This window comes from Labeo rohita, unplaced genomic scaffold (assembly GCF_022985175.1).
Source record: "Labeo rohita strain BAU-BD-2019 unplaced genomic scaffold, IGBB_LRoh.1.0 scaffold_394, whole genome shotgun sequence".
In the NCBI taxonomy this organism is placed as follows: domain Eukaryota; kingdom Metazoa; phylum Chordata; class Actinopteri; order Cypriniformes; family Cyprinidae; genus Labeo; species Labeo rohita.
Window position 1 is genome coordinate 13901 of NW_026129312.1, and position 21783 is coordinate 35683.

Below are 21783 nucleotides of genomic sequence, written 5' to 3' on the forward strand. Positions count from 1 at the left end.
TATTTCTTCTACCAATTCCACTATTGCTGTAGCAGTTGAATGATTTGAACGAAATCCATATTGTTTATTATTTAACATATTATTTTTATCCATAAATTTAATTAATCTAAACACAAATAATTTTTCTAATATTTTGGATAACTGTGGTAACAAGGAAATGGGTCTATAATTCGAAACATCATTTTTATTTCCTTTTTTGAAAAGTGGAACCACTTTAGCTAATTTCATACGTTCTGGAAATTTCCCTATTTGGAATGACAAATTACAAATATAAGTAAAAGGTTCTACAATTACATCTATAATTTGCTTTATCAAAGACATGTTCATATCTGTATAATCATTTGACTTTTTATTGGCAAATTCATTCACAATGTTCAGAATTTCACTCACTTGTACGCTCTCTAGGAAAATACTATTTACACTATGTGGAATAATACTACAATCAATGTTTTCATCTGGGATGTTTTGTACTAAATTAGAGCCAATATTTACAAAATAATTGTTGAATTCATTTACAGTTTCTTCGGTCACATATATATCTGAATTGTTTTTAGTTATAAAATCAGGAGTAATAATTTTGGCCCTGCCTTTATGCAAGACTCTTTCCCAGATTTGACTGACTACTTCGGGGTGGAGTTTCCATTCCCCGTGTGTCACAGCTTGTCTGGACAGAAAGTCTGCTCCCATATTCATATGCCCCGGAATATAAATCGCTCTGAGGGACAGGAACTTGTCCTGTGCCCAAAGCAGAATCTGCTGCGCTAACCTGTTCAGGCGGCGCGAACGCAGTCTGCCCTGGCGATTTATGTAAGAGACCACCGCTGTGCTGTCCACCCGCACTAGGACATGGTAGCCTCTTAACTGCTGGAGAAAGTATTTCAGGGCCTGAAATACAGCCATCATTTCGAGGCAATTGATGTGCCAGTTGAGATGATGACCTCTCCAGATCCCTTGGGCTGGACGGCCATTCAAGACCGCACCCCAGCCCGTGAGGGAGGCGTCTGTCGTTAGCATCTTGCGACGACAACACGGACCTAGAGTGGGACCCAAAGTCAGAAACTGGGGTCTGAACCACATAGAAAGGGTACGAACCCCCTGGCGCGTAACCCTTATTTGCCTCTGGGGATTGGCCCTTGGATGAAATCCCCTGGCTCTGAGCCACAACTGAAACGGTCTCATGTGCAGAAGACCCAAAGGTATCACCGTGGATGCAGCTGCCATGAGACCTAAAACCCTTTGAAAGTGATGTAGAGTAACTTTCTGACCTAGCTTGATATTCTTTAGGGTGTTTAGAACGGATTCGACCCGCGCAGGAGACAGTTGTGCCTGGCTTGTAATCGAATCCCATACAACCCCCAAATACGTTGTTCTCTGGGCAGGAGAGAGAACGCTTTTCTTGGCGTTGAGTCTCAACCCCAGAGATCTGAGATGAGCTAGGACGACATCCCGATGTCGAAGCGCAAGCTCTTGAGACCTGGCCAGAATGAGCCAGTCGTCTATGTAATTCAAAATGCGGATGCCCTGGAGTCGCAGAGGAGCCAGTGCTGCATCCATGCATTTTGTATACGTGCGGGGTGACAGAGCTAGGCCGAATGGAAGAACCCGATACTGGTAAGCTTCGCCCCCGAAAGTGAACCTCAGGAACTTCCTGTGTTGTGGCAAAATTTCTACATGGAAATATGCGTCCTTGAGATCGATTGTCACGAACCAATCCCTTGACTGGATCTGGGAAACAATTATTTTGATTGTTAGCATCTTGAACTTGTAAGTTCTGAGGTAGTGGTTTAACCCGCGAAGATCCAAAATTGGACGGAGCCCCCCATCTTTCTTGGGAACCAGAAAGTATCGGCTGTAATAGCCTGACTCTCTGTCTGGCAGGGGAACATGTTCTATGGCCCCTTTGTCCAGCAGAGTCTGCAATTCCTGTGTCAACAAATGCACTCGTTCCGGTTTCACGGAAGTGGAGACCACGCCGTTGAAACGCGGAGGACGATATGCAAACTGAATCCTGTAGCCCTTTTCTACAGTCCTTACGACCCAAGGAGAGATATCTGGCAGTAACTTCCACGCTGCCAGTTTCTCTGATAGGGGCACTAGTTTTGACACTTCGCTTATCTGGGGGGATGTTAGATGTACGGTGTCCTGAAACATGGCAGGAGGCAACCGACCATGTAACACTTCGTCGGAGACCGCTGCCCCCCGAAACACCAGTGGTGGCGGAGGTAATACAGTGGTCTCCTGAGGGTGCCGGGAAGGAGCCCCTATTCTCTGCTGGATTTTTACGCGCCCCTCCCCGAGGGGACACACCCCCACGGTCCTGGGCGCACCACCCTCAGGACCTTTTCTTAGTGAGGATGCTCCTCAGGTCTGGCCTCTTAGAGGCGGACTGTGGAGTGCGACGAGCCGCTCCCCAGTCCTTGCGAGGAGGCGCACGACTCGCCACACTCTCTTTCTGGACATCCCGCCTCAGGGAGACCAGACCTGGTCGGGACTGGGTGGCCGACGGCCCCGACGCTTGAGCACGGCGGGGAAGAAACCTCACAAACGCTTCTTCATGGCGCCTCGCCTCCCGGAACCTGGTGACGACCGAGTTAACGGCGTCACCAAACAGGCCGGAAGGCGAGACTGGGGCATCAAGGAGGAATGATCGGTCCCTCTCCTTGATGCCTGTGAGGTTGAGCCACAAATGCCTCTCCGTGGAGACCATAGCAGCCATAGAGCGGCCGATGGCACGGGCCGTCTGCTTTGTTGCACGGAGAGACAGATCTGTGGCCCGGCGAAGTTCTAAAAACGCCTCTTCGTCGATGGTCCCGCCTGTGCTCAAGTCTTTGAGCAGGTCAGCCTGGTACGCCTGCAAGACCGCCATGGTGTGCAGGGAAGCACCAGCCTGACCCGCTGCCTGATATGCTTTCCCCACCAGCGAAGATGTTAGTCTGCAAGGCTTGGTGGGGAGCATGGGTTTTTTAAAGATGATGAGCTCCCAGGGGAGAGATAGCCCGCGAGCGTCTCTTCTACCTGGGGCATCATCATATAGCCCCGTGCCTGTGAGTCCACGATAGTCGAATAAATCGACGTCGAGGGCACAAAGACACGGGACGAATAGGGCTTACTCCATGAACGAGCTAGCTCGTCATGGAGATCGCCAAAGAAGGGGAGAGACCGTCGCTGAGGTCCCTCCCCCCGGCCACCTGACAGAAATCTGTCATCCAGCTTCGAGCGTTTGAGGGTCTCTTGCTCCTGCGGCCAGTCTAGTTTTAGCCGATCAACCGCTCGAGTTACCACCCCGAGTAACTCCTCATACGCTTTGTCGTCGCGAGAGGAGCGCTCAGAGGTGGCGCTCTCGAGGTCAATCTCTGCAGAAGCAAGAGAGGAAGTGTCCTCCGCCCGCCGGGGCGCGCTTCAGAAACGGACGCGAGGACCTCCTGATCCGGCGAGATCGCGAGAGAAAGAGGCGTGCCCGTCTCACGCGCCTCAGCCAGATCAACACGCGACCCCCAGGACTGCAGCGAGGGAGCGGCGGCTCGCTCTTCCCCCAAACACTCGAAGCAAAAACCATGAGGATCATCCTCCGAGATGAGCCTTACACAGGGAGGCACGCATCTCCTTTCTGAATCCATCATGATCTTTTTTTTTTTTTTTACTTTACTTTACTTTCTTATATATATATATATTTTTTTGTAAACACTGCAAAACAGCACACACACACAAAAACGGTCCTTGAAGACAAAGAAACCTGCAGATGTGTTCGATTCACATCTATTTATAACCCGCAGGTGCACGTAATTAGTTACGTCATCTACCGAGGTTATTTAAGCCAATTCTTGGCGTGTTTGACACACAATCTTCACAACCGGTCGAACAAAGAATGTTCTCATTAGCGTATTGATACGCAGCATCGAGTGTAGCTTTTGGTAGGGAACGAGGGTTACGTTCGTAACCTAGACGTTTCCTCCTGACACCTTGAGATTGAAATAACATGATAATAGATGATGGACTCATGAAGCAGCACAAGTTCATTTATCATTTCTGTGATGTGAAGCTCAAGTATGATGTGATGATGATGATGTTTGGTTTATATGTCAATTATCACAGATTCAGCACAAACTGAAGACAGTTGGACTGCTGGATCAATATTCAGAGGTACAACACGTCTTTGCAGTGTTGGTTGTTTTATACCTTTGATTTCTTTCTATTTTCACAGATTGAGTCTGTTTTTTTTTTCTCTTGATTGTGTGTCTCATCTTTCCTGCAGTGATTGTGATTATTGTTGAGTTTGCAGTGTTTGCTGCTCCTACTGTGATTCTTCTTCAGATCATCTGTGCAAGAAGAGCTGGTGAGTTTTTGAGATGATTCACATTGATCTGGAACAAAGTCTTTAGTCATGAGAGCTCAGTAAATGCTTTTGTTGAATTATTTTGCAGGGAGGAAGAACTTACAGCACTGAGAGGAAATAGTGAATAAAATACTCTCTACTAATAAAAGGCCAAATTACAGCAAAAATGTATCTTCATCTCAATGATGTTATGAATATTTGCTGCAGCTTTGTTTGTTTATACTTGTAATATCTGTACATTTTCTAAACTTGATTCATCTGATCGTTACATTAAACTTTTAAGGCTTTTTACATGTTGTAATAGTTGATTTTAACTGATGCTGTGACATGTCTGTTAATTATCATAAAACATAGTTACAGATGTATCTTAATGTTTTGATTAATTCAGTGATCATTTCACTTCATAGACAAATGAATCGTTGGATCTTAAAGTGATGTTGGTGTGTGTTTCTCTGCTGTTCCTGTCTGGAGTTACCATTTGTGGAGTTTATTAAAGAATTTTGTTATATTTTGTTTTTCCTATGTCTCATTCTACACACAACATGACGCATGCAGTGACTTTATTTTATTATTATTATTATTATTATTATTTGTTATATATATATACATATATATATATATATATATATATATATATATATTTGTAAAATACAAAATGCAGAAATATAAATTCACAATTCACAAGCATCTTTTCTGGTTTTCAGATATGTGTTTATACAGATATGTATTTAATATTTTCATATTGAATTTATGGTCACATGTTAACATTCAAAAACAAGTTGGAAATTGTAATAAATGTGGTATTTCAGAGACAGTGGAGCAAATCTTAATTCATTGTGAAGCATATGAAAGAAAAATAATGCAATTAATAGAAGAATTAATTTAGTTGAATACTGAAAATATAACAATTAAGTCAATACTGAAGAATGTGCAGTGCAATATAAGGTCTATTATGCAATTGTTAATTATTTGAAAGCAATAGGTATAATACATAGAATTTGATCACATCACATAATGAAGCATGAAAATAATTGTGTCTTTATTTAATACTCCTTTAGTTGGTATTAGTATTACAGTGAAATACAACGAGTTTAATCACAAATGGACATGAGTTTAAAAAGTAATAGAAGATAAAGAATATAAACCTCAGGTTAAATGTGAACAAGAGACCTGATTGAAACCTCATTTAGACTTTGTGATACAAGGATATACAGGTATTAGTAGAGATAGACAGACAGGTAATGCTGGAGTGGTGGATATATTTATTAAAAATGAAATAACATATAGGGTTATAGAATTGAGTGAGTACATATTAATTACAGTAGAGGTATTTTTAAAGTGACAGAATGTTAAGGTCATTAATTTTTATAATCGATGCAACAGGTTAAATATTGAAGTATTAGAAAAGGTAATGGGAAATCAGAAAGTGATATGGTGTGGAGATTTGAATGCATATAATACTTTATAATGAAGTGATAATACTGATCATAATGGTAAGATAATAGAAGAAATGATTGATTTGAAGGGTTTGATATGTATGAATGATGGTAGAGCTACTAGAATTGATGTGGTCAGGGGTTGATGCTCTTCTATAGATTTAACACTGGTGTCTGAAGGTTTATCAGGGAAATGTATGTGGGATATTTGAGAGGATTCAACAATAGAGAGTGATCACTGTGTTATTAGCTGTAAAATAGGCATGAATGTTAATGAAAATATAGAGGATATGATAGATAGATGGACATTTTTAAATGGCTAACCGGGAGACATTCAAATACATCAGTGAAGTAAAGTTACAAGAGTTAAATTTTAATGAGGAAATGGAGGATGCTTTGGCTGCACTAGCAAAATCATGCCACTTTTTACAGACAACTTCCCACTCTCTCTGTGGACTGGAACTTGATGCTGCCATTTTCTATGGCTATGCTTTCCCAGAGATCTGTTGTTGTTGTTGTTGTTGTTGGACACTGTTGTCTTTGTGCCATTTCATCCATGAATGGCTATTCCGGCTGGAGTAAAGCTGGGGCTCTTCTCTTTCTGTGTTTTTTGTCTGCCATAGTCGCTGTTGATTATATGTTTTGTGTGTTGTGCTTTTATTGAGAAGGTCATCAAACTACAGAAATTAGTGATTTACACCAATAATGTGATTCAGCTGCTGCACAATCAATCTTGTTTGTGGAGTAAATGAAGAGACTATGGCAAATATATTATGATAATATAAATGACCCTGCCACTGTATCAGGTTAAGACATGATATGTTTGGGCCTGAGGTTACATGTTTGCACAGTCATTACAAATTATATAAAATATTAAGGGTTGAATGTAGTGTGCGATTTGGGTTATTTTTTATAAGATCCCATTAGTCCTGATAATTGCAATGTCAACTATTTCTGAAGTGCTTCTTGTCGAATATCACTCTTACCAGAATGTTTTTCTGCTGAAATTGTGTGTGTGTATATATATATATATATATATATATATATATATATATTTTTTTTTTTTTTTTTCTTTTTTCATTTGTTAAAAGCTGTCATTTATATTTTCCCCTAGTATTTTATGTGGTGACCACTGGGAGGTTCATGGTTTTAAGATTAAGTATGAAAAGTCTATACCTAAGAAGGTTGTTGTTCAGCAGTATTTGGATCAATCATATACTCCTCAATGCTTCATATATTCACTGATGGTCAAAGGATCCTGTGTCAGGACATACAGCTGCAGCCGTATATATTCAGAGATTCAGAGTCAATATTTAGAAAAGGAAAACTAATTCATACTCTATATCAGCTTTAATATTTTATATCAGCTATAATAGTTCATCAAGTGGGCTATCAACAACAAGGCAATTATTAATATAAATATAAATCTGCTCAGAATACAAAAAAAAAAAAAAAAAAAAAAATGGGTACAGTACTGATGTTCACGTTGTTACCTGCACATGTTGGAGTACAAGGTAATGAAACAGCTGATAAATCAATGAAATCTTGGGAAATAAAGGCCTATATAACATTTAAAAACAAGTTGGTAAAGGGAGAGTATGCCTCAACAATAGGAGAGAAGATATTATTATTACACGACTGTGAATAGCACATTCTGGTTTAAATCACTCATTGTTCATAATAGTGAAACATCAAACTGGATTGTGTTTATCCTGTAGTGAAGCGGAGACTATTGAGCACTGTCACGAATCCTGTCCGGTCTGTCCACCACCAGAGGTCGCCTGTGCATTTTATTGACATTCACATTACACAGACTGTTGCACTACACCCTGGACTACATTTCCCATGATCCACCTCACCGAGTACACACACAGGTGTATCCAATCAGACACACTACAAATACGAGGCCGTCACCATCATTCTGGGCCGAGTGTCGTCTTGTGTTTATTGCGCTCCTCGTGATAGCAACATTACAGAGCCATTTCCAGTTTCATAGTGGAGTTTAGTCTTGTTTCTTGTCTAGTCATTCGTGTCTTGATCCTAGACTAGTTATATAGTCTTGTGTCATCAGCAGCCTGACCTGGAATTAGCAATCACCTGTTGTGGATTCAACCTTTGTTTTGCTGTTTCAGACTCTGTTTGCTCCTTGTATGAACTCTCATCTGTTTAGTGGATTCTCCTTTCGTTGAGCCCCCTGGATTACGTTCGCTGTTGATCGACCCTCACTTTGGAAGTTAAAATTGAATTGAATTTATTGTAGCATCTGGACCAATCAGACATACAGTTATTTGTTACATTTAACAAATAATCTTTAAAACCAACAACCCAGCTATATGCTGGAGTTTTGAAGACAACCCCCCAAAGCAACGAACACCCCAAAAGGGCTTAGTTGCCACGGTGACTATCTGATAAGAGGTTTTATTGCTTCAAGGAATGCACATCTGCCCATGCTACATTTGCCACAGGAAAGACACAATGCCTATAGACTCTTTCCTATTCATTCCCAGACAAACCTTTCTTTGACGTTCCTATCACACATAGCCCAGGTCATTGTGTACAGTATTACTGCATTGTATTTTAATTTTGTCTGTTGTATTTTTATTTGTCTTTCTACTGTTTTATGCATGCGTTATGATAGATGACTAGTTGTATAAAGCACCTATGTCATGTTTGGTCTCTTTTAATTCGTATGTTGATGATCTAAAAGATGGTGTAAATTAGATGTTGATACCTATGCAACATATTAGTGTTTTAAGAAACCTAGTAGTTTTTGCATCAACACCCAGTCGAATTACATATGCAAAATACCATGCTCACGGACAAAGAGTCATAAACTTTCTCTCCGAAGGTGAAAGTTACCATTGGTTCATGGACCTCCTGGAGGCGCAGCCTCCAGAGAGCTTAAAGGCAAACGGTTGACCGCCTCCCTAGTTCTTCCCTTTCTTCCCTCTCTTCACTCGTCTGCAACATCTACCGATTGCTGCCCGTGTGGAGGAACCCACGGGGAGCCTGAGCCGGCACAGGGCGTGCCTGGCAGGCCCGACAGGCCCAACACTGGCTCTCGACCACTAAGAGCCAGACACTTCCACTCAACTCCTGAATTCATTTTTATGACTCGCCTCAGTCAGTCAGTGGTTCTTTTAGAACCTAAGAAGATGAGCTAGAACTCTTCAGGACTTCCCTAAGCACGCGCCAGGCCTTGCGGCCTTGTCTTTCCATTCCCCAAGGATCACAGGACTTCAGCTGAGTCCCTCTCAGCTCTTGGTTCTTCTTCACTTTTCACATGGGATGAAACTCCCAGTCACCATCGAGTCAGAACATCTTTGGAGTTCATCACTCTTCGGACCCAGAAGAACGTGATCACGATTCCAAAACCACCACTGCTCCAACCATCAAGACCTTCACCAGAGACTGCATTTGGACACTTGTTCAACGACCAAGGCAATGCAAGTATCGTACATTTAACTAAACAATACAGAGGTTTAGTATAAGCTGTAGACAGCACTGATGGTTTCACAGCAGGTGGTTAACTGACTTTTTTCCATAGCTTCATGTTCCTTCTCTCTCTCTAACTGCTTCTCACTGACCCTTCCCCATGTATGAGTGATTTCATGTTTGTTTGTTTAGATTAGTTATGTGTTAGTCCTTCGTTAATAAACTATTGTGCACAAATTACATGAGTTTTGATTCTGATTCTGCCTTGCAAATTAATGTCCCTTTACGATTCCGATTCGAGCTACTTGCTCTAATGCAATGGTACTTTAAGAAAGTTATTTTCTGTGGCCAAGAAAATATCATTTCTTAGAGTTGATATAAAGATTATACTGAATGTTCGCTGAGCGAACAGATTAGTTGATGGAAAATTGATTCTGCTACAGTTACTACTGGCAGCTGATACAAGTAATTGTAATTAATCATAATTAATTGTAATTATTTATATATATTTCCCTTTGAGCTAAATTCGCTACATTATTTATTTATTGTTCCATGTTGATGCTTCACACTCCAGTCCAGATGTGTCCAGACGGGATCCTGCAACACAAATCTTGTGGCAGTGGGCAGTTTTACCTTCATGCAGTCCTAAAATTTGGCGCATAACAATGATGGTGATACATAAACACTAGTCTTGCTGTGGTAGAGTCTGTCCCCACCATCACCACTGTTGTTTTTGTTCTTTATCTTTTTCTAAAGTAGGACCTAACCATATCAAAACTCAAAATATGTCATTTCTATACCTAAAATACACATTTTACAGTCACTGTTATGCACATTGAAATGAAACATTTTACATTCTAGATGACAAAATACAAGCTACATGATTCTACATGAGAACATTTCAGTCAAATGTAGCATCTTCATCAGAAGCATCTTCATGAGTTCACTGTGATCAGTCTGTATCCAGATACAGTCCAGGTAAGAAACTCTGTTGAAGGGATAAATTGGGTTAGTGTGAGTTTGATTTAGCATGAACACTTAATGTGGCTTGTAATTATTTCAGTTCTTCTGAATGTCATTATAAATGACTAATGCTGAAACAAATGCACAGTCCTGCTGTCCTGATGTTTGTCAAGTGTCCAGCAGGTGGCGTCAGATCTCAATTCCAGAGAACTACTGTGGGGATCGACTTATTATTAACCCATTTAATCCCACCGGTCACAATTGTGACCACAATTTTTGCTTGCATATTTTTCTGTAGTATTAAAAAGCAACTCTTATTATAAAGGACATGTTCATATATAATGAAAATTTAAGATGTCTAAATGAGTTCAGGGCAGGTCTAACATGATTGGGTAGTTTGGCCATGTGACCATAAACATTCATTTCCTAGTACTGCCCTCTGAATGGAAGGATAATGTCAAAGCTCAGAAATGACAGGTAAGTTTTCTAAGTTCATTTTTAAATAGCCAATACATCTTTTGCATGCATCATCATGAAAGGATTATCTATACATACATATTAAAATTATATTATTACATTGTTTTTTTCTGTTGTCAAACTGCTGATAATTGAAGACGGTCACAATTGTGACCGGTGGTATAACACAGGGAGTCTAGGTCTATAGTGTAAATGCATTTACAAAATTAAAAATCTCCAGCCAGCAATTAGTTTAAAGACTGGTTTAACTTGTTGAAATTTGTTTTATTCCATTAACAAGAAGTAAACATTGTCTGGCTCAGTTTCAAAAATAACAAAATAGCAATCTTATGCAGCAGTTTAACACAAATATTCAAATGAAATGATGACAAAATTACAGATTATAAGAACATAGAGGAAATTATTATAAACTTCATTATAAACGGAAATAAATAGCATAGTAATGAAAAAAATGTATATAACAATTAAGGAATAGTGAAAAAATAATAAAAAAACAAATGATGAAATATGAGCCTAAGGTAGGAAACATGTAACAATGTCTAGAAACATGGAACAATACATTAATACAAACCAATTCACAAAGTCACTGTGTTGGAACTGTGTTCCAAGTCACCAAATGTGTGCTGGTGTGGAACTCGTTAATTAGATGACATCTCTCTCAGACATGGAGGAATTATTACAAAACAATCACAACTGTGTACTGGTTGAACTCATTGAACTTATGGATTAGATGACTCCCCCTAGACATTATGGAACTTCTTGAAGCACTCAATGTGCATTGGCCTGGCATACGTAATCTGCTTGCCTGTGTTTATTGGCCAGTGAGCAACACCATCAAACCTGTGTATATCAGTCACAGCAGCCAACATTGAGGATGGCCTCCCATGACCTTTTGGTGCAGTACCAAATTTTTTCAGGAGACTTTGGGCAACTACTCGCTGAAATCCAAGAAGATCGTAGTCACCATTCATGACATCTCTGTGGAAAAGCCAACTGTTGACCACAGCACTGTGAAGAGTCCATGCATAAATTGGCCACCACCACTTTTTTGATCTTATTGTGCTGTGATAACGGGACACCTGAAGATCATGTAGATCTACTCCTCCCATTTGCTGGTTGTAGGAGTGGATTATTTGAGGTTGCTGTAGGTAGTCATATGCCTTTCTTTCCTTGTTCCATCTCTTAACTGGTACCTCAGAGTAGACATCTTCCACATTGCTTGCAACAGGGTATGCACTCCAGCATAAGGCTCCATGTGGTAAAGGTAACCCCCTGAGGATGCCAGGCTCCAAACCTTATAGCCATAGCGGATTGGTTTTCCCTTTATGAACTGTTTGTACCCGTGGCGCCCATAGTAGGGAATCATGCTCTCATCAACTGACAGCCACTTACTGAATGGCAGAATTTTGTATGAGCTATTAAGCTCCTGAAAGATTGGCCTCACTTTAAAGAAGGGGTCATTGTTGCACTTTGTGTTGTCCACTACATGGATGGATGCCATAATCACATGGAGCCTTATGCTGGAGTGCATACCCTTCTTCCAGAAACCGGGCTAGGTCAAGGGCCCAGCGTAGTCCTGAGTTTGGCTGAACAAGCTGGTGTTCCAGGAGGATGCAACTTCACACATGACAACCTCTTCACCACATTATCCCTGATTGATGAGATGACAAAGCGAGGATATGGGTGCACTGGGACCTTGCGGCAAAACAGGTTGTTTGCTGTGCCATTCAAACCAATGGGTGAATTCCAGAAGGCTCCACCGAAGTTCTGTCTGAAGGAGAAAAGCTACTGGTGAGGTGGAGAGACAACAGTGTGGTCACTGTTGCAAGCAATGTGGAAGATGTCTACTCTGAGGTACCAGTTAAGAGATGGAACAAGGAAAGAAAGGCATATGACTACCTACAGCAACCTCAAATAATCCACTCCTACAACCAGCAAATGGGAGGAGTAGATCTACATGATCTTCAGGTGTCCCGTTATCACAGCACAATAAGATCAAAAAGTGGTGGTGGCCAATTTATGCATGGACTCTTCACAGTGCTGTGGTCAACAGTTGGCTTTTCCACAGAGATGTCATGAATGGTGACTACGATCTTCTTGGATTTCAGCGAGTAGTTGCCCAAAGTCTCCTGAAAAAATTTGGTACTGCACCAAAAGGTCATGGGAGGCCATCCTCAATGTTGGCTGCTGTGACTGATATACACAGGTTTGATGGTGTTGCTCACTGGCCAATAAACACAGGCAAGCAGATTACGTATATAAAGATGTTTTCTGAATCATAACATCTGCAAATAGCTATATAAAAGCTATGTAAAAGATAAATAACGGTCTAAGTATTTCTTTTGTTGTGCAGGAAATAGGTTTGTCAGATGTCGTGTCTGTGACGGTCGCACAACATTTTCCTGTGAGAAGTGTGCCAGGCCAATGCACATTGAGTGCTTCAAGAAGTTCCATAATGTCTAGGGGAGTCATCTAATCCATAAGTTCAATGAGTTCAACCAGTACACAGTTGTGATTGTTTTGTAATAATTCCTCCATGTCTGAGAGAGATGTCATCTAATTAACGAGTTCCACACCAGCACACATTTGGTGACTTGGAACACTGTTCCAACACAGTGACTTTGTGAATTGGTTTGTATTAATGTATTGTTCCATGTTTCTAGACATTGTTACATGTACCTTAGGCTCATATTTCATCATTTGTTTATTTATTATTTTTTCACTATTTATTCCTTAATTGTTATATACATTTTTTTCATTACTATGCTATTTATTTCCGTTTATAATGAAGTTTATAATAATTTCCTCTATGTTCTTATAATCTGTAATTTTGTCATCATTTCATTTGAATATTTGTGTTAAACTGCTGCATAAGATTGCTATTTTGTTATTTTTGAAACTGAGCCAGACAATGTTTACTTCTTGTTAATGGAATAAAACAAATTTCAACAAGTTAAACCAGTCTTTAAACTAATTGCTGGCTGGAGATTTTTAATTTTGTAAATGCATTTACACTATAGACCTAGACTCCCTGTGTTATACCACCGGTCACAATTGTGACCAGAGATGAAACCCATTTTTTCATGGACTTTTCAATTATTTTTATAAAAAATTGACATTGATTGTTTAATATCCTTACAAATACCACACAAATTCATATATGTCATCTCTAGGAAAAATTTGGGATTAAATGGGTTAACTGTCATATACATTTTAATTGTCATTTTTTGTGCAACATAAATCTAACGAGTAGTTCATCTACCTGGAATCACTCGGCGATGCTGATTTTTGCTGCTTGTTCTGATTACTTTGTTCAAATGAGATGAAACAATTATTGCTTCTGCTCAGTTGAGGTAATGTTTCTAATACAGTTTAAGGGCCAGATTTACTAAGAGTTTATACCAGCACAAACCGTCTTTTGGTGTTAACATAGTACTGTCAGGATTTATTAAATATGTGCAGTGAAGAATTAGCATTGAAAAGGCATGGACAGTTCTTTTTGCACCTGACCTTATTGAATATGCAATTGTAGGAATTTTCCTTTTAGATGCAAAATTTATGAACGGAGAGTATTAAAATGAATCACGCAATGCAATTTACTAACATTTGTGCTCATCAAATTTATGGAATTTGTGCCATTATTTAACGCCGACAAAAAGCATGTCTTAATGCAGACTTGGTAGATTGCCCTGTTCAGTATGGAAATGTAAATCTGTGTGTGTCTGTGTTCTTCATTGTCTATCTGTGCTTTTATGGAATTGTGCTTTAATGCTAATTTGCTCTGTTTAGTAAATCTGGCCCTAAATTTCATCATGTTAGCCTGTGTGGAAAATTTTAGGCTGTGACAACTAGCCCCGCTCTGCCCTAATGTGCTCACATACTGTAGATTTATTTCATTTAATAGAAATTTAATAGACATTACATTCAACTGAATTTTGTTGTCAGTTGTTGTTTTTAGGGGTAGTCGTGGCCTAATGTTTAGAGCGTTGAACTTGTGACCCACAGGTCACATTGTCGGTGGGGGAGTGAATGACCAGCGTCTCTTCCTCCCTCAATACCACGACTGAGGTGAAACTTTTGAGCAAAACACTGAACCCCCAACTGCTGAACACTGAACCCTGACCGGCCTGCAGTCCCCACAATGCGGTCTCACAACTTATGAGAGGAGAAAATGAGGACGGGAACGGGCTCTGCTTATAATGAAGATGTACACTATTTAGATGAGTCATAATAATAATAATAATAATAACAATAATATTTATTATTATTATTTTTGTTAATGTTATTACTACTACTACCATTATTATTACATTTATTTTGTTAAATGAAAAGTATCAGAAGTCAAGCTGACACGTTTAAATTTTTTCTTCAATCGATTATTCTTCAATAATCGATTAAAAAAAAAAAACTTTTAGTGGCAAACAATAGACTTTCTGCCCTTCCCCCAAACTGCAGAATTTTATTTATTTACTATTTTATATATATATAAAATTGTATTTTTTTTTTTCAAAAATATTTTTACCATATATATATATATATATAAATGGTAAAAATATATTTTACATAAAATACAAAATAAAACGATATTTCAGGAAGACTTTGCTGATTGTAATGAGTTTGTGTCACTTTGTGTCCTTGTTTGTTGCTGAACCAGTACTGGTCCTTGTAATCAGAGAATTGTCAAGGTCTTTGTCAAAATATATGCATTATATTTAATAAATGGAGGCACAAGTTCCACGTGAAATCCAAATACGTCATTTATGCAAGTAAATGCAAACACATTTTCCCGGGAAATGCAGGCACATGATAATGTGGGTTTCATTCAGTTGTTTACTGTTTAACAGCAATTGGGAATTTACATATTTATCAAAGTAACCAAATTAGTCATTGAGCTATATGAACTACACTCGATTTTAGTATTTTTTTAAACTGTGTCAAGCTCCAAAGCTGACAAAAATATTATGCAAATAGTCCATGTGAATCTAGCTCATTATTTTTAGTTTTGAATTGACATCATCTTGTCACAAAAACAGAAGAACCAACAACATTTGTGTAATTTTTGTAATCTAAATGACTTTTAGATATATTACATGTACTGCCATTACATTAATAAGAAGCCTATGAAATCATGTGTCCTAAACTAACAGTATTGGTGATTAACAGAATCAGTTTTGGTTTTCCTGTAATGGTTAATCTAACATAGAAAAATATATACAAACATAGAAAGCAATTTATTTATTTCTATTTTTTTTTTTTTAAATTCAGATGCCCAGTTATTCAATAAATATAGTCTTAAATATCTTAAGCACACACTGTATGTGCTTTACAAATTTATTAGGTCATCTGTCATAATAAAGACAAAACACAAAATTGGGCTTCTGCACTGAAAGATAAAGCTATTATTTAATTTTATTTTTTACTAATGTGACAAAAGCTACACATACTGGTAATTAACCATTACACAAACATCAAAAATGAATTTTATAAATACCAATACTGTTAGTTTAGAGCACCTGTGGCACAAACCTTACATGTTAAGCGGTGTATGTAAATAAATAAATAAATAAATAAATAAATAAATATAGAGAGATATTAAGTTATAGTTCAGTTAATGATGTGGTTGTTTATAACATTCACCTTATATTTCTTTTATTTTTATTTTTTTCAGCCATTACAGGACAGCTGGCCTATGTCACAATCCTAGGAATCTCAAGAAATAAAAGATGAAAAAAAATCTAAACAGGATGCAGAGCATTACATTGCTTGTAAAATGGATAAACCAGGGCTTCAAGAGCAATTCATCAGCAAATATAAAGGAAAGATGTTTCATTATTTACAACTAAGCAAATTACCAATAATATTAATCTGCAAAGCTGAGAAGGTAATGTGTAATGTATATTTGTGATTCCTGAAAACAGTGCTGCATGAATGAATCCTAAAACACAGAAACAAGTGATATGTTTGCGCTTACATGTTTGGGTTTTTTGAAGATCTGAGTTGACCAGAAGCTTAAGATATTTTCACGTTTCATTCTACAACGTTAAATACATCAGTAAAACCCCTTGTATTTATAGTGTTTACAGCTTTTTACTTCTGGTGATAGTATTTAGGCTTCAAAATGAATAAAAGTTGTGTTTTCTTGTAAAGAGAATATCATGATGAACAAAACCTGAAATAATTATAAACTTTTGTCACAGAGCTTATTTTCTACAATAATCCATTAGCAGATGAAAACATTCTTCTGGGATTTTGTTGAGGGAACCAGATGCAAACCTGCAGATTGACCTGCAAAAATATGTCATCCGTACAACACTCTATTCTGTAATTCTGCAGTATTTAGCCACTAAATGGTATACTAAATATTTTCAGAGGTATTTAAAGTGTTAGTTTACCCAAAAAATGAAAATTCTGTCATTAATGACTCGCCCTCATTAAGATACGGCTTTCAAGGCAAGACAAACTGACACAGTCAAGGCCCAGAAATGTAGTAAGGACATTTTTTAAATAGTCCATGTAACTCAATCATAATTTTAAAGAATGCTTTTTGTGCACAAAAAAAACAAAACAAAAAAAAAAAAAAAAAACTTTATTCAACGATTTCTTATTTTCTGGGACAGTCCACCACCATTATCAAGAGTATGTGGTGCTGCTGATGCAGAATGTGTATGTGCTGTGTCTCATTTACGAGCAGAGGAAAACACGCATGCATCGTGGTCATCGTGGTTGAACCACTGATGTCATGGACTATTTTAACAATGTCTTTACTACCTTTCTGGGCCTTGAATGTGTCAGTTGTGTTGCTGTCTATGCAGGATCAGAAAACTCTCAGATTTCATCAGAAATATCTTAATTTGTGTCCCGAAGATGAACAAAGGTCTTACAGGTTTGGAACAACATGAGGGCTAGTAATTAGTGACAGAATTTGCATTTTTGGGTGAACTAATCCTTTATATAATTTTCATTCACTTATTTCCCTTTTACATCATATAACATATATTTGCACATTATTTGGTTGGTATAGCAGAGAACTTTTAGTAATAATCAAAGTAATAGTTCACCTTAAAGAAACTGCTGAATGAATAAACACATCAACTTAATCGATTACATTGACCACGAAAATGAAGTTTATTTGCGTGGAATACATATGTGTTCACTGAGACATTATTTGCATTCATCTGAAGATCTGCCGGAGATCCACAGCAGAGTTGTGAGTGTGTGCAGTGTTGGGCAGGTTACTTTACAGAAGTAATTAGTTATAGTTACTAGTTACTTCTCACAAATAGTAACTGAGTTAGTTACATCATCATAAAAGTAACTAATTACCAGGGAAAGTAACTATTGGGTTACTTTTTTAAAAAATGTTCAAATATGTCTAATAAATTGGATGCCCCCAATATTAAATATGTTAAATGAATTCAATTTAAATTAATGGAATTTTTAATTTACTCACCAGACTAATATTAAATATCTGATATACTATTATATAGTAATCATTTGAAGTAGATCAGAAAAGTTCATCTAAGTTGTCCCAAGACGAGAATGGTTATTGTTTTGGTTTTAGGACAATTTTGATGAAAGGTTTTGATCCATCTTAAATGTTGACTGCTATACATATATAAAACTTAATGGCACCATTTTTTTTAAATATCTGAAAGTACATTTAGCATCAGTCTGTCAGTTTTAATATAAACTCCCAGTGTTATGGACATCGCCATTTTTGATACGTCACTATGGTCTCCTTAACTCTGTTGTGTTCTTATTTTCAGTCAATGTAACTGAGTAAGAGAACGGATAGTTTCTGCCCTACATGTCTTACATATATAAAAATTCAAAAGTTGTCTTATGCTTTGTGGTAATTTTATGTATTTATAGCATGGATGCATCTAAAGAAGACAGATCTTTGGGAAGGACTAGCCAGCAGTTTTGGTCAGCAGAAATGGGCAAGTCCATTTAAAACCTCTGTATCATTATTGTGTATTCTTGACTTTCTGAACATAGTGAGACTGTCCAGCTGTGTGTGAGCTAGAGGAATGAACCTGTACTAGTTTTTCTGTCCTTTACAAATATTTCTGATTTTGGTATTTACTGATTTCTTTTTTGACATTCAGTCCCATCATGCTGCTGCTGTTTCCTCAGCAGATTTGGACACAAAGAACATCAATGGTCCACATAAGCAAGTTGAGCCACAACAGTCAGACAAAGCAAGAACATCAGGAAATAAAACCGTAACCATCTCATAAATGCAGCAACTATCTACTGATATCTATTGAGGGTTGAGAAAACAATTTAAGACAGACTCATTGACAGCTTTTCTTCTGTCTGATCCTAAAAATGTGTGGAAGTAGTGCTGAGCAATATGAGCAAAAAAAATTCACACATTTTTTTCATATCTGTCGATATCGATAATTCTCATGCTAAAATGCAAATCCTTAAAAGCAGATTTTTGCTCCTAAATGAAAGTTGTTGAAAGCAAACGTTAATATTAGTTTTAAATGACTCTTTACGGTCAGAACATGACAGACACTTCACGTAAAACCCCATTTTTTGAATTCTGTGAAAAACTTCTAAGTACATTTAGTATAAATATGCACAAACGCTATAGCTTAATCACAGAAAATATTGTAATTATATTCTGTTACATCTTTAATACATGTAATACATATCTTCATTAATGATATAATAAAATTCCAAATGAATATCCCACATTTCTGCCAAAATACCAGGGTGCAGTTAGTGTTACTACAGTAAATCTATGGTAAATGATGGTGATTTCTAGACTGTATTGTGGTGTACAGTGTTTCTCCTGTTTGTCAGCGTTGTTTCATCTGACTTTAAACTAGTTTAAATCAGCGTTTGTGACTGAGACTCATCAGCGAGTAAACGCATCTGCTCTCGTGAGCTCACAACTGCTGGGGTGTTATTTGAGCTTTGAGCCGAACAGATGACGCATGAACATATTAAACATTTATCACACTCCTGTTATTGCTTTATTACTTTAGAAAAATTATATTGTAATAATTATCCTTACCGTTTTATTGCCCAGCCCTCATTTGAACTGTATAAGCTCACGTAATTGTGTCTAAGTAAAGGCATTTCTTTCAAGATGGTCAGATCTTGCTAACACATATTAGCAGGTCTAAATTCATATTCTGTGAAGAATGGTAGTCTATGTCAGGTAGAAATGAAGGTATTCATCCAAAAAACATGGTAATGCCATACATTGTAATATTTGAAGTGGTTTAATGGAGATTTATATTCATTACCTTCAGTACAGAATCTTTTCACTGCTACACACGCAGGTGTTCAATAATAAAGATCATCTTTATCACTAACAAATGATATGATGTGTTTTAAAGTTTGGTTTTAGTTAATTGTAGGTGAATACAATCATCCAGCACTCTTTATTCTGTCTGTTTTATGTAGAGAGAAACTGCTTCAGATTCTACATTATTCCATGTCATTCTGTGTCAACTCAACCAGAGGCCCCTTCTCTAATTTTTATTTCACTAATATTTATTCTTAAGAAAGATAGACTTGTATAGTGATGAAAGCCAAAATATTAAATGTCATTGAATATTTACTGAGTAATCCAGTTACAGAGGAGTAAAAATGACTTCAGAAATCTGTTGACTTTAGTCTTCACTGCATTATGTGCCAATGGTGACCATTCAAAAACAGGGAAACGCCACTTTTCAAGTTTTTCTCCAAAGTTTGCATGCCTGTAATGAAAAAGTATTAAAGATATCTTAATGCCCTTTTAGATATTGGGTCTTAACAAACTTTCCTTTTGGCTTCTTTAAGGCCTTATGAGATTCGCTTCCAGAGATATTGGAATTTCAATATGGCTCCAGGAGTAAATTATAAATTAGTAAAAATTGCAAAAATTTTCAGTTGTTAAAAACCAAATGTGGGTCAGTTTGCAAAAAAATATGTATTTTCTTTTAAAGAGGAATTTCTGAATGTTGAAACTAGAGCTGTATCTTGTTTCATTTTAATGACTGGAGCCATATTGTAATTCCAATATCTCTGGAACATTATCTCAAAAAAGAACAACAACAACAACAACAAAAAAAAAAAAAATCTAAAGTTTAAGATATCTTTAATACTACTTGAGTTACAGGCATGCAAACTTTGGAGAAAAACTTGAAGAGTGCTGTTTCCCCATTTATGAATGTTCATGATTGGTACATAATGCTAATTTGATTTTACAAATAGTCTTGTCAATCTCTGTGTAAAAATAACATTATGATGCTGCCATCTTTCTGAAGTCATTTTTATCCCCTGTAACTTGACTCTGAATCTCAATTTTAATCCACTCTACAAAATAATGGATTACTCTGTAAATATTCATCCATGACATTTGATATTTTGGCTTTCATCACTGTACATGTTTATCTTTCTTTAGAAAAAAAAAAAAACATTGGCAAAATCAAAAATGTAAAATTTGTATCTTTTTGGTTATAGAAATGTACATGATTAAAAATAAAAAGTACCCATAATTAAACCTACTCTCAACTTTTTCCTTTAATCAAGTAGATGATGAAGTGAATGATTTAGCATGTTACCTTCTACCTCTGCTTCTTAACTAGTTATTTGTGTTGTGAGTTTTGATGCAACTCTTGTCACAAGTTAGCTTGCAAATATTTTGTATAAATGTTTGGCTAAAGTGTCTAAAATTTGATTTAAAATGATCTTCAGTGTTACAAAAGAATTTGCATTATCTTCATAAATTTTTCATAAATGCTTTAAAAGGCAACCAGAGCAGTGTTTACTATAATCTTTATTTTTGAAATTTATTATTTTATTATTTTTTTTTTTAAATTCACCTCTGTAGTGTTTTTTTTTTTTTTTTTTTTTTTTTTTTTTTTTTTTTTTTTTCATTGTAGCAGTCAGTACTGTTAATGCACATTTTTCTCCTGTCTTAAGATAAATACCTCTTTCTATATCTGCAGAAGTGGTTTCAATCAAGATTGTCAAAATTACGACAACATCATGAAGACTGCGATGAGCAGGAGCAGAATAACACTGTCACAGAGAGATTGCTTTGGTGAGTAATAATGTGAAATGGTTCTCACACTGCTGTGTGATTTATACACAAGTGAGTTGACAGTTGATTATTGTTATATTATATATTGTCAT

At 37.2% G+C, this 21783-nt stretch overlaps 1 long non-coding RNA gene across 1 annotated transcript; it reads left to right on the plus strand.

Annotated features, from left to right (window-relative positions):
* Nucleotides 1-4079: 4079 nt before the first annotated feature.
* Nucleotides 4080-4544, plus strand: LOC127160585 (uncharacterized). The gene is made up of 3 exons (XR_007826788.1): nucleotides 4080-4140; nucleotides 4253-4333; nucleotides 4422-4544. It is a non-coding gene; the product is annotated as an uncharacterized LOC127160585 (long non-coding RNA).
* Nucleotides 4545-21783: the final 17239 nt, after the last annotated feature.